General features: G+C 36.3%; 1 protein-coding gene across 1 annotated transcript in view; it reads right to left on the reverse strand.

Moving 5' to 3' along the window:
• Window positions 1-13,258, reverse strand: part of LOC132553740 (uncharacterized) — a 76,325-nt gene that overhangs the window by 24,374 nt on the left and 38,693 nt on the right. The window lies entirely within an intron of this gene.

Here is a 13,258-nt window from a genome sequence, read left to right on the forward strand (position 1 = left end):
CAAAACAGTTTATACACATTAACAAGAAGCCCACGGACCTTAAAGGTCATCTGATTATAATGACCTAAATATGAAAGAAGCCAAATAGGCCTAAAATTAATTGTTCAACTACACTACAGCTTACATATAAGGCATTGTTGGTTCACGAAGATATTCTCTGCAAACTTGAAATAATATTTTGTATACATGCACCACACTAATAACATTACTCTGGACCTATTACTTAATGCAAAAGGAGGTTATTGAGAAGAAGTTGCTTAAGCATTTAAATTGACCCCTGTGACCTTGACAGGAAATCAAGGTGAACAACTTTGTAAGCCCATTATCCCAGCATGCTAATGGCTCAATATCAGTACCCAGGACCTTTTTACTTATTAAGAAGTCATTTAAAGATTTTAACATATATGACCCCGGTGACCTTGAAAGCAAGTCAATAATATGAACACATATGGTAGCCCTTCATCCAAGCATGCTACAGGCCCAATATCAGCACCCCTGGCTTTTGCTTATTAAGAAGAAGTCATTTAAACATTCAAACCAAGGTCAGGGTCATCAATATTAACAAGCTTGGTAGCGCTTCATTCTTGCATACTTTATGCCTAATATCAACACCACGGGACATTTGGCTATTGAGAAGTCGTTTAAACATTTCAAGATATTTGACCTCTGTGATCTTGAGAGCAAGTCAAGGTCATTCATATTAACAAACATGGTAGTCCTTACGCAAAGCATGCTTCATGCCTATTATCAACCTGTGGGTTTTGGGTATTGAAAAGAAGTCATTTAAACATTTTGTAATATTTAACCCCTGTGGCCTTCAGAGCATGTCAAGGCCATTCATATAAACAAACGTGGTAGCCCTTTGTCCCATCATGCTACAGGCCCAATATCAGTAAACTGAGCCTTTTGGTTATTGAGAAAAAAGTCATTTGAATTGAAAGTTTACGCACGGCGGACGGCGAACGGCGGACGGCGGCGGAGGAAACAAGAAGGCTATTAAAATGTACACGGCTTAAGGAAGCCTCAAACCTGTATAAAGGAATGCGGATACCCACTTATATATATATATATATATGATATTCCGTGTCTCACAGAAATAGCTCCAATCACTCATCATATGTCGGTATATATATATATATATATAGAAAGAATTCGAACCAAAAGTCTGTGGTCAAAATACGGTCAATGCAAGTATAAAGATGGCATCATCCAGTACAGGTATTAGATCAAAGCAAAGATATCTCGATTACTAACTACATTTTTGTGAGGTTTTCAAAGCAATCTGTCTGTATTAATTCATATTGAGGAGAACTAGGAAGACCGGCTGCACTGGATATTTATTACTTAAAAACGAAAACATAAAAAAAATATTAGAAGTATGCACTGTTGTCATTGAAGATGCTCAAGCAACCACGAAGAGATATGTACCGTGACCTTCACGATATAAACATGTTGTTAACCACATACATCTTTATGAACAAAGTGATTGTTGTAGTCTTGTCGCCGATCGCTTTACGCAAAAGCCTTGATGTGAGAAAAATCATGTAAACCTTAACAAGAAGTCTATGTATATAACAGGTTAAAATTAGCATGAAATCGACACTGCCTAAAAGCGAACACAACTTCATTAACAAATTATACCTGCATGATTCATGGCTTCACTGAAGCGTGTTTAAATTGCTAAAGACACTAAATGGTTATGTATTCATTTCATAACTGTTAAAAGCATTATAACACTTAAATATATATTAAAATAGTGTATTACTGTTAATTGTACTATTAAAAAGTTTGCATAACCGTTTTACAAACAACGTCGTAATTAAAACAATGATAGGAGCGACCTAACACTAATTCATATCATTATCGTTCGGAGAGTGTATACAATGTCTTTGCGCATGCAATTTCAGATTTAGATTAATTCAAGTTTGTTAATTTCCCTCTGTCACGCGTATAGCGTAAAAAAGGTGTCATTTTACAAAGCAAGAATTAAAACATGACTGGCGAATTAGGTTTCGACTATTACATCATTATACAAAGTAAGAAATCTGATCAAAACGAAGGGTTAAAGCAAGGTTCCGAGAAGTCACGTGATGAACTCGACTACCCCAGCAAAACAGCAATGGGTGGTATGCACAAAAGCGAGAGTCGACTAGCCTTAGTTTGAAGATGATAATCTTAATCAAAGCACAAAAGCGAGAGTCGACTAGCCTTAGTTTGAAGATGATAATCTTAATCAGGGTGAGAGGTCTGTCAAAAACACTTGCCAATATACTGAGAGGTCTGTCAAAAACACATGACAGTATACTGAGAGGTCTGTGAAAAACACATGACAGTATACTGAGAGGTCTGTGAAAAACACATGACAGTATACTGAAAGGCCTGTGAAAAACACATGACAGTATACTGAGAGGTCTGTGAAAAACACATGACAGTATACTGAAAGGCCTGTGAAAAGCACATGACAGTATACTGAGCGGTCTGTGAAAAACACATGACAGTATACTGAGAGGTCTGTGAAAAACACATGACAGTATACTGAAAGACCTGTGAAAAACACATGACAGTATACTGAGAGGTCTGTGAAAAACACATGACAGTATACTGAAAGGCCTGTGAAAAACACATGACAGTATACTGAAAGGCTTGTGAAAAACACATGACAGTATACTGAGAGGTCTGTGAAAAACACGTGACAGTATACTGAAAGACCTGTGAAAAACACATGACAGTATACTGAGAGGTCTGTGAAAAACACATGACAGTATACTGAGAGTCTGTGAAAAACACATGACAGTATACTGAAAAAAACACATGACAGTATACTGAAAGGCCTGTGAAAAACACAGACAGTATACTGAGAGGTCTGTGAAAAACACATGACAGTATACTGAAAGGCCTGTGAAAAGCACATGACAGTATAGAGGTCTGTGAAAAACACATGACAGTATACTGAGAGGTCTGTGAAAAACACATGACAGTATACTGAAAGACCTGTGAAAAACACATGACAGTATACTGAGAGGTCTGTGAAAAACACATGACAGTATACTGAAAGGCCTGTGAAAAACACATGACAGTGAAAGGCTTGTGAAAAACACATGACAGTATACTGAGAGGTCTGTGAAAAACACGTGACAGTATACTGAAAGACCTGTGAAAAACACATGACAGTATACTGAGAGGTCTGTGAAAAACACATGACAGTATACTGAGAGGTCTGTGAAAAACACATGACAGTATACTGAAAGGCCTGTGAAAAGCACATGACAGTATACTGAGCGGTCTGTGAAAAACACATGACAGTATACTGAGAGGTCTGTGAAAAACACATGACAGTATACTGAAAGACCTGTGAAAAACACATGACAGTATACTGAGAGGTCTGTGAAAAACACATGACAGTATACTGAGAGGTCTGTCAAAAACACATGACAGTATACTGAAAGGCTTGTGAAAAACACATGACAGTATACTGAGAGGTCTGTGAAAAACACATGACAGTATACTGAAAGGCCTGTGAAAAACACATGACATTATACTGAAAGGCCTGTCAAAAACACATGACAGTATACTGAGAGGTCTGTGAAAAACACATGACAGTATACTGAGAGGTCTGTCAAAAATACATGACAGTATACTGAGAGGTCTGTGAAAAACACATGACAGTATACTGAGAGGTCTGTCAAAAACACATGACAGTATACTGAGAGGTCTGTGAAAAACACATGAAAGTATACCGAAAGGCCTGTGAAAAACACATGACAGTATACTGAAAGGCCTGTGAAAAACACATGATAGTATACTGAGAGGTCTGTGAAAAACACATGACAGTATACTGAAAGGCTTGTGAAAAACACATGACAGTATACTGAAAGGCCTGTCAAAAACACATGACAGTATACTGAAAGACCCTGAACTTGCGTCAAATGGGAAATAAAAAAATCGAAGATATTTGGTTTAAAATCACAGCATCATTACCATAGCCGAGTCTGACAAGTTTATAACCCGGCCATTACTGCTCTGGAATTCACATTTCACCAATCCCACTGCGATGAATGAAACTGTTGTAATTACCCCACCAAGGTCGATAACTCCGCCAGGTCGCCATGGAGAGGTGCCAGGCCCTGAGATTTAACTGATGACAAGGGATTAGGATAGGCTGACTAACAAGTTTTTGCCAACTGTGAGTTGGCTACAGTTGATATACACAATCACATAGAAAACTACAACAGTTAAATATACGTATCATTAAATAAACAAATATTGATCTCCTAATTCAATTGTCCTTAAATATCGTCCGCATTCAATTCATGCCACCGTTCCTCTCCAAACCGCTCCTACATATAGGTACTAATACAACCAATGTATCGGGAAAATATAGCTTTACAACATACGTGTACGTGAGCTACAAAATACTTGTGGATCACTTTATAACTATACCTGTCGATAACGTGTAATATCTATCTAATAGACCACTCTCTATAACGACCATCTGTATATATCTACTACGCACTTGTAGCTAAAATCTGTCTCTAACATGTAATATCTACCTTGATAGTCCATTCTCTATAACGACCATCTCTATATATCTTCTACGCAACTATAGCTAACACCTGTCTGTAGCGTGTAATATCTTCAATGATATAGCACTCTATATAACGACCATCTGTATAGATCTACTACGTGCCTAAAGCTATCACCTGTCTATAAGGAATCAACTCTTCATAGAGATAGTAGCTATAGGTTGTACAGGTATACTGTAACTATTGGGTGTATTGGTATACTGTAATTATAGGTTGTACTGGTATACTGTAACTATAGGTTGTACAGGTATACTGTAACTATAGGTTGTACTGGTATATTGTAACTATAGGTTGTACTGGTATAATGTAACTATAAATTGTACTGGTATACTGTAACTATAGGTTGTACAGGTATACTGTAACTATAGGTTGTACTGGTAGATTGTAACTATTGGGTGTACTGGTATACTGTAACTATAGGTTGTACTAGTATATTGTAACTATTGGGTGTACTGGTATACTGTAACTATATGGTGCACTGGTATACTGTAACTATAGATTGTACTAGTATATTGTAACTATTGGGTGTACTGGTATACTGTAACTATTGGGTGTACTGGTATATTGTAACTATAGGTTGTACAGGTATACTGTAACTATTGGGTGTACTGGTATACTGTAACTATTGGGTGTACTGGTATACTGTAACTATAGGTTGTACTGTAACTATAGGTCGTACTGTAACTATAGGTTGTACTGGTATACTGTAACTATAGGTTGTACTGGTATACTGTAACTATATGGTGCACTGGTATATTGTAACTATAGGTTGTACTGGTATACTGTAACTATATGGTGCACTGGTATACTGTAACTATAGGTTGTACTGGTATACTGTAACTATATGGTGCACTGGTATATTGTAACTATAGGTTGTACTGGTATAATGTAACTATAGGTTGTACAGGTATACTGTAACTATAGGTTGTACTAGTATACTGTAACTATAGGTTGTACTGGTATACTGTAACTATAGGTTGTACTGGTATACTGTAACTATAGGTTGTACTGGTATATTGTAACTATAGGTTGTACTGGTATACTGTAACTATAGGTTGTACTGGTATACTGTAACTATAGGTTGTACTGGTATACTGTAACTATAGGTTGTACTGTAACTATAGGTCGTACTGTAACTATAGGTTGTACTGATATATTGTAACTATAGGTTGTACTGGTATACTGTAACTATATGGTGCACTGGTATATTGTAACTATAGGTTGTACTGGTATAATGTAACTATAGGTTGTACTGGTATACTGTAACTATAGGCTGTACTGTAACTATAGGTTGTACTGGTATACTGTAACTATAGGTTGTACTGGTGTACTGTAACTATAGGTTGTACTGGTGTACTGTAACTATAGGTTGTACAGGTATACTGTAACTATAGGTTGTACTGGTATACTGTAACTATAGGTTGTACAGGTATACTGTAACTATAGGTTGTACTGGTGTACTGTAACTATAGGTTGTACTGGTATACTGTAACTATAGGTTGTCCTGGTGTACTGTAACTATAGGCTGTACTGTAACTATAGGTTGTACTGGTATACTGTAACTATAGGTTGTACTGGTATACTGTAACTATAGGTTGTACTGTAACTATAGGTACTGTAACTATAGGTTGTACTGGTGTACTGTAACTATAGGTTGTCCTGGTGTACTGTAACTATAGGCTGTACTGTAACTATAGGTTGTACTGGTGTACTGTAACTATAGGTTGTACTGGTATACTGTAACTATAGGTTGTACAGGTATTCTGTAACTAAAGGTTGTACAGGTATACTGTAACTACAGGTTGTACTGGTAGATTGTAACTATAGGTTGTACTGGTATACTGTAACTATAGGTTGTACTGGTATACTGTAACTATACTGGTATACTGTAACTATAGGTTATACTGGTATACTGTAACTATAGGTTGTACTGGTATACTGTAACTATAGGTTGTCCTGGTGTACTGTAACTATAGGTTGTACAGGTATACTGTAACTATAGGTTGTACTGGTATACTGTAACTATAGGTTGTACTGGTATATTGTAACTATAGGTTGTACTGGTATACTGTAACTATATGGTGCACTGATATACCGTCATTAGCGATTATCTACATAGGAAGACCAGTTTTCTCATTCTTAAGATAATTTCACGTATTAAGCGAAATATGATGAATATATCTATATACTACCTATGGCGACCACATGTCTAGGAAGAAAATCTCCTTCTTGTAGCAGTTTAAGGCACTCTCTATAACGACCATCTGTCAAGGAAGACGGTTCTCTCTACCACGATGACAGTTATATACACTCTCTATTGCAGCCTTCTGTCTGGGAAGATCAGTTATCTAAAACCTATTGGCAGTTTCATAGACTCTCTTTGGGTTCCATATCTCTTAAAAGACCATTTATTTTTACTCAAGCGGTTGTTTTATATACTCTCAAATGCGAACGCCTGCCTAGGAATACCAGTTCTCTGATGGCAATTTGTTGACTCTCTATAACGATCACCTGTATAGGAGAGACCATCCTCTCTATCCTAAAGGAAGTTTTTCACTGTGAGAAACACACTCATTGGCACCCAGTTAGTGTGTAAACGCCGTGCTATTTTATTTATTCTTTGACAATTAATGGATCTTTATTAGCATTGTTTTCTCTCCCTAAAATACAAAAAAAGACCTTAAAAATCATTACGTCTAATTTTACAGCTTCTCGTGGCCTTGGAACATGTAATATGTAGTTGCCTTCCATAATGTGCCTCCAGTGTGTTCATTACTTATGATCCATACCAGTAATCGGTTATCGCTTCACTGCCGCATCAAATATCTCTCTATAGTGTTGATCAGGCTTTGTATCGACCCATAAATTACGTAGTATAGAGGATCAAGACATAATGTCAAACAGTGACATTGGCTCTAGGTTTTCACCAACGATACATTGGTTGTTCTGGAGAACTGGATAAAACACGTAATTAGGATATCACCCAAATAAATCTCCATTGCAAGACGAGATAAGACGTGTATAGCCGGAAAAAGCCGGGAAATGTCGGAAATGACCAAAAAAGGTCAGAAAAAAGGCATATTTAAATGAGCTTCATATAATCATCGAGATTGTGACGTCATAATTGAAATTATCAGAACCAAAGGTGGACAACTATTCCGTTCAGTGTTGTCTGTTTTAACGTTCCTTGCAAAATACCAAGTAATGTATCATTTAAGATTAATTAGTAGGAAACAAATGCGTCTGTGATATCAATTCTAGTTATAATCTCCTCCCGTGAACACAATTTGTCTGCAAGACAATCTAAACGACACATGCATTCTATCTAGAATAAGCATGACGTCACGTCATAACAGCTTTTACACTATGACGCACATTAATATGAGGTCATTATGACTAAGCCCTGACCCATATTCATCTTGACGTCATAATAGTTACGTCACACACTCGTATGATGTCATAATAAAGCTAAGCTGTCACACCCCCAACATGACGTCACACTGTTACGCTTTGTCGCAAAATCTCATAATGTTAAAATAATAGTGCGACCATGTAATGGTCGAGTATGACGTCATAGTCATATGGTAACGAGGTGTCAATTAGCAGCAGTCATTAGCGTACTGACCAACTCATTTTGATGACGTTCGTGGTTGCAAATACATGTCTGCAATGTCTGGCAGATGTATTTCGAAACGATGAGGAACACCAGTCCAATGTTAATTAATAATAATGATAAGTCTTACATAACCCTTTAAACTGTGTGAAACTAGATCGCACTGTACAAACATAATTGGTATTTGTTCCAGCGAGGAAACTAGCTCCAGGCTAAGGAAGACATACAGTCTTACTTCAAAAATTTACGCCAATTGCTTATAAACGGTTTGTGTGTACGAATCCCTGTTCTTCAGGTAAGTGTTAAGAGAGATGTATGTGTTGGCAAAATTCGTTCAAGGTCGCTTGTTTTTATCAAACGAAATAAACCGCAGAGAATTCATTTCACCGTCAGTCATGTACATTTCACTGTCAGTCATCAACTCAATTTCAAAAGTCTATTAACCTTCTTTTTTCAAGGTGAGATGTCTTTACAACACTGTGAATGGTTTTAACTCACTTAAACAAACCGTTTGATGAACTACAGTTACTTTAATTCCAGAAAAGATCAAATGAAGTCTTATGTAATTTAAAGTTCTATTGCACAGTTGTTTTTTCTAGAATACTTTATTGACGCCAATCTGAAGCTGGCTGATATTTCCAGGCACTTGAAATGTTTGTATTTCTCACGTTTAGCTAACTTCAGTTGTAGCAGGGGAGATTTTACTGTTAAAGTGCAAACAATGTATTATTTGATCTATCTTTCATTCAGTTTTTTTTTTTACTTTTTCAATAAACATCAAAGAATAAAACTAGGGTAACACAAACACAATGGCCACTCTCAAAGAAATAAGACTGTGGTGCAAATGTTTTCATTCAATATTAAAAAAAAACGGATTCAGTTGAAATTTATTTACGTGGCGTTCATGCTTGTGCATGTATACATGTTTTACAATGATCCAAGATACGAACAGAACAAATACTATTTACTCTCATAAAATAACAGATCTTTGTAACCAAGGACAACGTTGTGTATCGTAAACATAAACAAGTTCCCTGCGCTGGCTGTAAATATAGCGAGATCTATCTATGTCTTCTCATATATATATATTTAACAATCTCCAAATATACCACTTGTCATGTCAGAAAGATATGCATATGTAATTATTACGTAGCGCGGGCAATTAGTGTAGCACGTGCCTGGGATAATTATAGTCACTTTCATGGCTAATTATGTCACACGTCACTACAATATGCACGCATTGGCAACAACAGGTGCTGTCAGAAGTGGAGTGCAGATTCACCACTATTCAAGGCTAGACTGTGACTGCCTAAAGCACTTCAATTTCAGTAAAACATGAGCAAGCTTGTCTAGGATTAATTTAATATCATTCGCAGAAATTGAGGTTAAATTTGTTAGATTTTAAAAAAAAATGAACTGAAAAATCATTCTAAAAAATCAATGAAATTTTATTAATACCCAATTATTTTGGTCTATTCATTTTAATTATGGAAGACCGGGATATCGATATTTTTAGAATTGACACGGTTCATTCATTAGATAAATAGTTACAATACACTAATATTAACAACTGCCATTGTCTTTCATACATGTTTAGGAGAATAAAGTACATTTCGGCAAAACAAAATTAAATTGCAAATACCTCCCTTACGGGCAAAGGATGAATGATGGAAAAGTCACACGCAGACCTGTAAAAAAGTACAAAGAGAATAAGATCATGTTCCAGTAGAGTAAGCGTCTCCAACTTCGTCGACGACATCCGTTATACAAATCTTGTAAATGTATCATGTTAAAGGATACTTACAATGACCATATTATTGATGGAGATAGTATCAACTGGAAATGAAATTTTAGTAGACGAGAAAAGATAGAAAAGTAAGTTGAATAGCTAAAGTAAAGAATGAAAGTAGATACAGGAAGTGACAAGGGGATGAAATAAAGATGGAGTCGACTGCTTCGGTGACCTACTACAGCATTTTAGAGATCGACTCCGTGGTCTAAAATTGTTGTTATATTTGAACCCTGGGGAACGTCAGCACCTACGCTACGTGTCTGTATATCAGGAATGGAGGGTTCGAACATATGATACCTTGTTATAGTATATTAGAATGTATTTTTGAAGTGCGACAAATCTTAAAAAAATCAATTTGAATTGGTCATCATCCTACTATATCCTAATCAGACCTATGTGTTGGCCATTCAATCATCATATTTTATATGTATAATGCAGCGATGTAAAACATATTATATCCTTGTTGAGATTCGACATCTAACTATTTCAACAAGCCGGTCTTGTTTCTTTAAACAACTGAAACACAAATCTCTCTTGTATAGGGCCTCTGGCCCCAAAGATGACCACAATTGGTGTCCAATAGCTTACACCTGTTGTGGTCAAAAGCAGAAAATCTCTACCAGGCAGTAGTATTGAAAACTGGCTTGTCTTAGCTTGTCTCTGGCTCAAGAGGCACCTTGCTGTCTAGACGAGTCGAGACGGCCAAATTAATATGTATTATTAATTTCATAACTTTAAGGAGAGTATTGAGAAACCGTTGTAATTAACGCCTACCTAGGGGTTGATCATATAACACCTGCATGACTTCGTTATTTTTAATGGCGCGAGGCAATTGTGAGAAATTGAAAACGCATATCGACCCCTCTATATACTGAGAATTACATTTCGTATCTACATGTAAAATGTATACGTCATACAACAATATTCCATTATCATGATTTATATGATGTCAATTCAATTCATTCATTTGTTATTGATTTGAGAAACCAAGATAAGCATTGAGTGAAGTTGTCGTGTATTTCTTTATAAAACGAATGCAATATCTGTTGCGTGACACGATATCATTAAGAATGCCTGAAAAAGATTTGAAAAATAATCCGGTTCAAATTCAACGTGCGTCCGCGTGTCCTTTTCGTCATAGAATGAAAGTAAAGTTAGGTCAGCTTCTCCTATCTAAATCCGGATTTAAACATCGGATTACATGAAAATTAAGAAGAAAAAATCCAAAAATATAATGTAGGTCTGTCATAATGGAGCTGTTTATGAATTTTACCCCCCACTTTACCCCCCCATAACTAATGAATGGCTCAGATCTGACCTTAATTTTATGTCATATCATGACCGCCTAACCCCAAGGAATTCCTACACAAGAAATAAAAAATATCGGTCATGGCCGCCAGAAGGCCCAAATTGGCACTCCTCCTTTTATATAAAAACATTGATAAATCGACACGATCGAGGGAAGTTTGGTCATCTTAACAAACCTTACAAGAGAATATCTTTGAGTGGGAAATGTTATATTTATTGGTGTTTATCTTTGCTGTTCTGATCAAGTGGAAGTAAATACACATTATGAACAGAAAACACTTTACTGTGAATTAGAAAAGAATTGGGTTAATCAGATGGGAAGCCCACTAAACAAAATTCATAAGAAGTACTGTAAACTGCAACCTTGTTATATATATATATATATATATATATATATAACAAATGCGAAATAATAATTTCATGAAGCACGCGACGGCAGTACTCCTAGTACTCTTTACCGTGGAAAACTCATTTGATTGGGTAGGTAAGAATATCATGCCATGTCAGACACTCAAATCGAACCCCAATCGCCTTTTGTGGAGGCGTTACCAGTACGCTACCAGACGTTCTGCAAGATATATATAGCCGTCAAACGTATGTGAGACTCTGGTTAAGTCTTTTCCTGGTTCACTAGCACTCATGATGATGTTTCGTTGCATACGCGCGATGTCGTATGCATTAACGATTTAAACAATATAAATGTAAATCACATGTTTGAAACACGCTTTGTTGTTGCTGTGGAGATCGATTTAAAACACCTAAGCTTCCTTTCTGTAACGTCTCAAAGTTAAAAAGCCAGACCCACTCCGTTATGGATATTTTTTTTCATATTTCATTGACTGGAAATGTTGTATACTAATAGATAATATATAAATAAAGACTTGTATAAAGTTTTGAAAATGAAATTGAAAGGGTACCGGAGATATCGGTGCCGGAATTAGTTTCATTAATCAACACCAGAATATGAATATTGATTAGGAAATGTCACGTGATACGTTCAGCCGCGGTTAGAACCAAAACAAAAATGGAGGAAGAGGTGAGTAGTATGTCTATGTGACATCGCTTGTAAAGAGATTTTACCGATAAATGCAATCAATATTCTATATATCCTGTATGGAAATCATCTAACGTATGTATTGATCATATCTTTCAATGTTTAGATATGACACAAAAACGTGCAGATTAAGAGAAAAAATACGATCAATTGCAAAGAGGCCCTCAAATGGGGGCTACGATATGGTAACAAACATATAGAACATCGTGAAATGGATCTATCTAAAGCAAATATTCGGTAAGAGTATTCATGAATATAATTTTAGAGTGATACTACACGAGAGCCAAACAGAGAGCGATACAGAGTATGAAGCAACCATCTTCCTTTTTCTTCGCCTCAGAGTCCGTCAAAACACGTTTTCTTCCCCGCTTCACTCGCACGCTTTCTGCCATGTTGGAAGACGGCAGATTTATTTACATTTTTTTGCGCATGCGTCAGAGGGCAGGACTTCCCGCATAATTATGAATTAGCACTGAGTCGTTTCGAATTCTTTGTAAAAACTATTTATTACGTTAGATTGGTAGCGATTTACTTTAAAGTTGCGGTATTGCAGGGTTAGACAGAACTTTTGCTACACAAGGAAAATAGAAAATCATGAATTGTTTTTTGATATAATATAATATCGGTCGAGGAGTGGGTCTGGTTCTTTTAAAATTTCAGTGAAATGAATTCTTCTCCGGAGAAAATCCAATCATTTCCCCGTATCGGGAATTCGGAAACACTCAAACCAAACTATTCGCATCATTGTTATCGGTACATGTAACAAATATAGTATTAAATACTGTTATTCACGATATATATCTTTTCTACTAAGGTTCCTACACAGCAACCGGGAAATGTAAGCTCGTCATTCAGTGCGTTACAGTTTACACACAGTGAGAGAAATGCATGCGTGCCGATAAAATGCA

This window comes from Ylistrum balloti, unplaced genomic scaffold (genome assembly GCF_031769215.1).
Source record: "Ylistrum balloti isolate Yb309-2 unplaced genomic scaffold, AGI_CSIRO_Ybal_v1 Utg370346, whole genome shotgun sequence".
NCBI classification, from domain to species: Eukaryota; Metazoa; Mollusca; class Bivalvia; order Pectinida; family Pectinidae; genus Ylistrum; species Ylistrum balloti.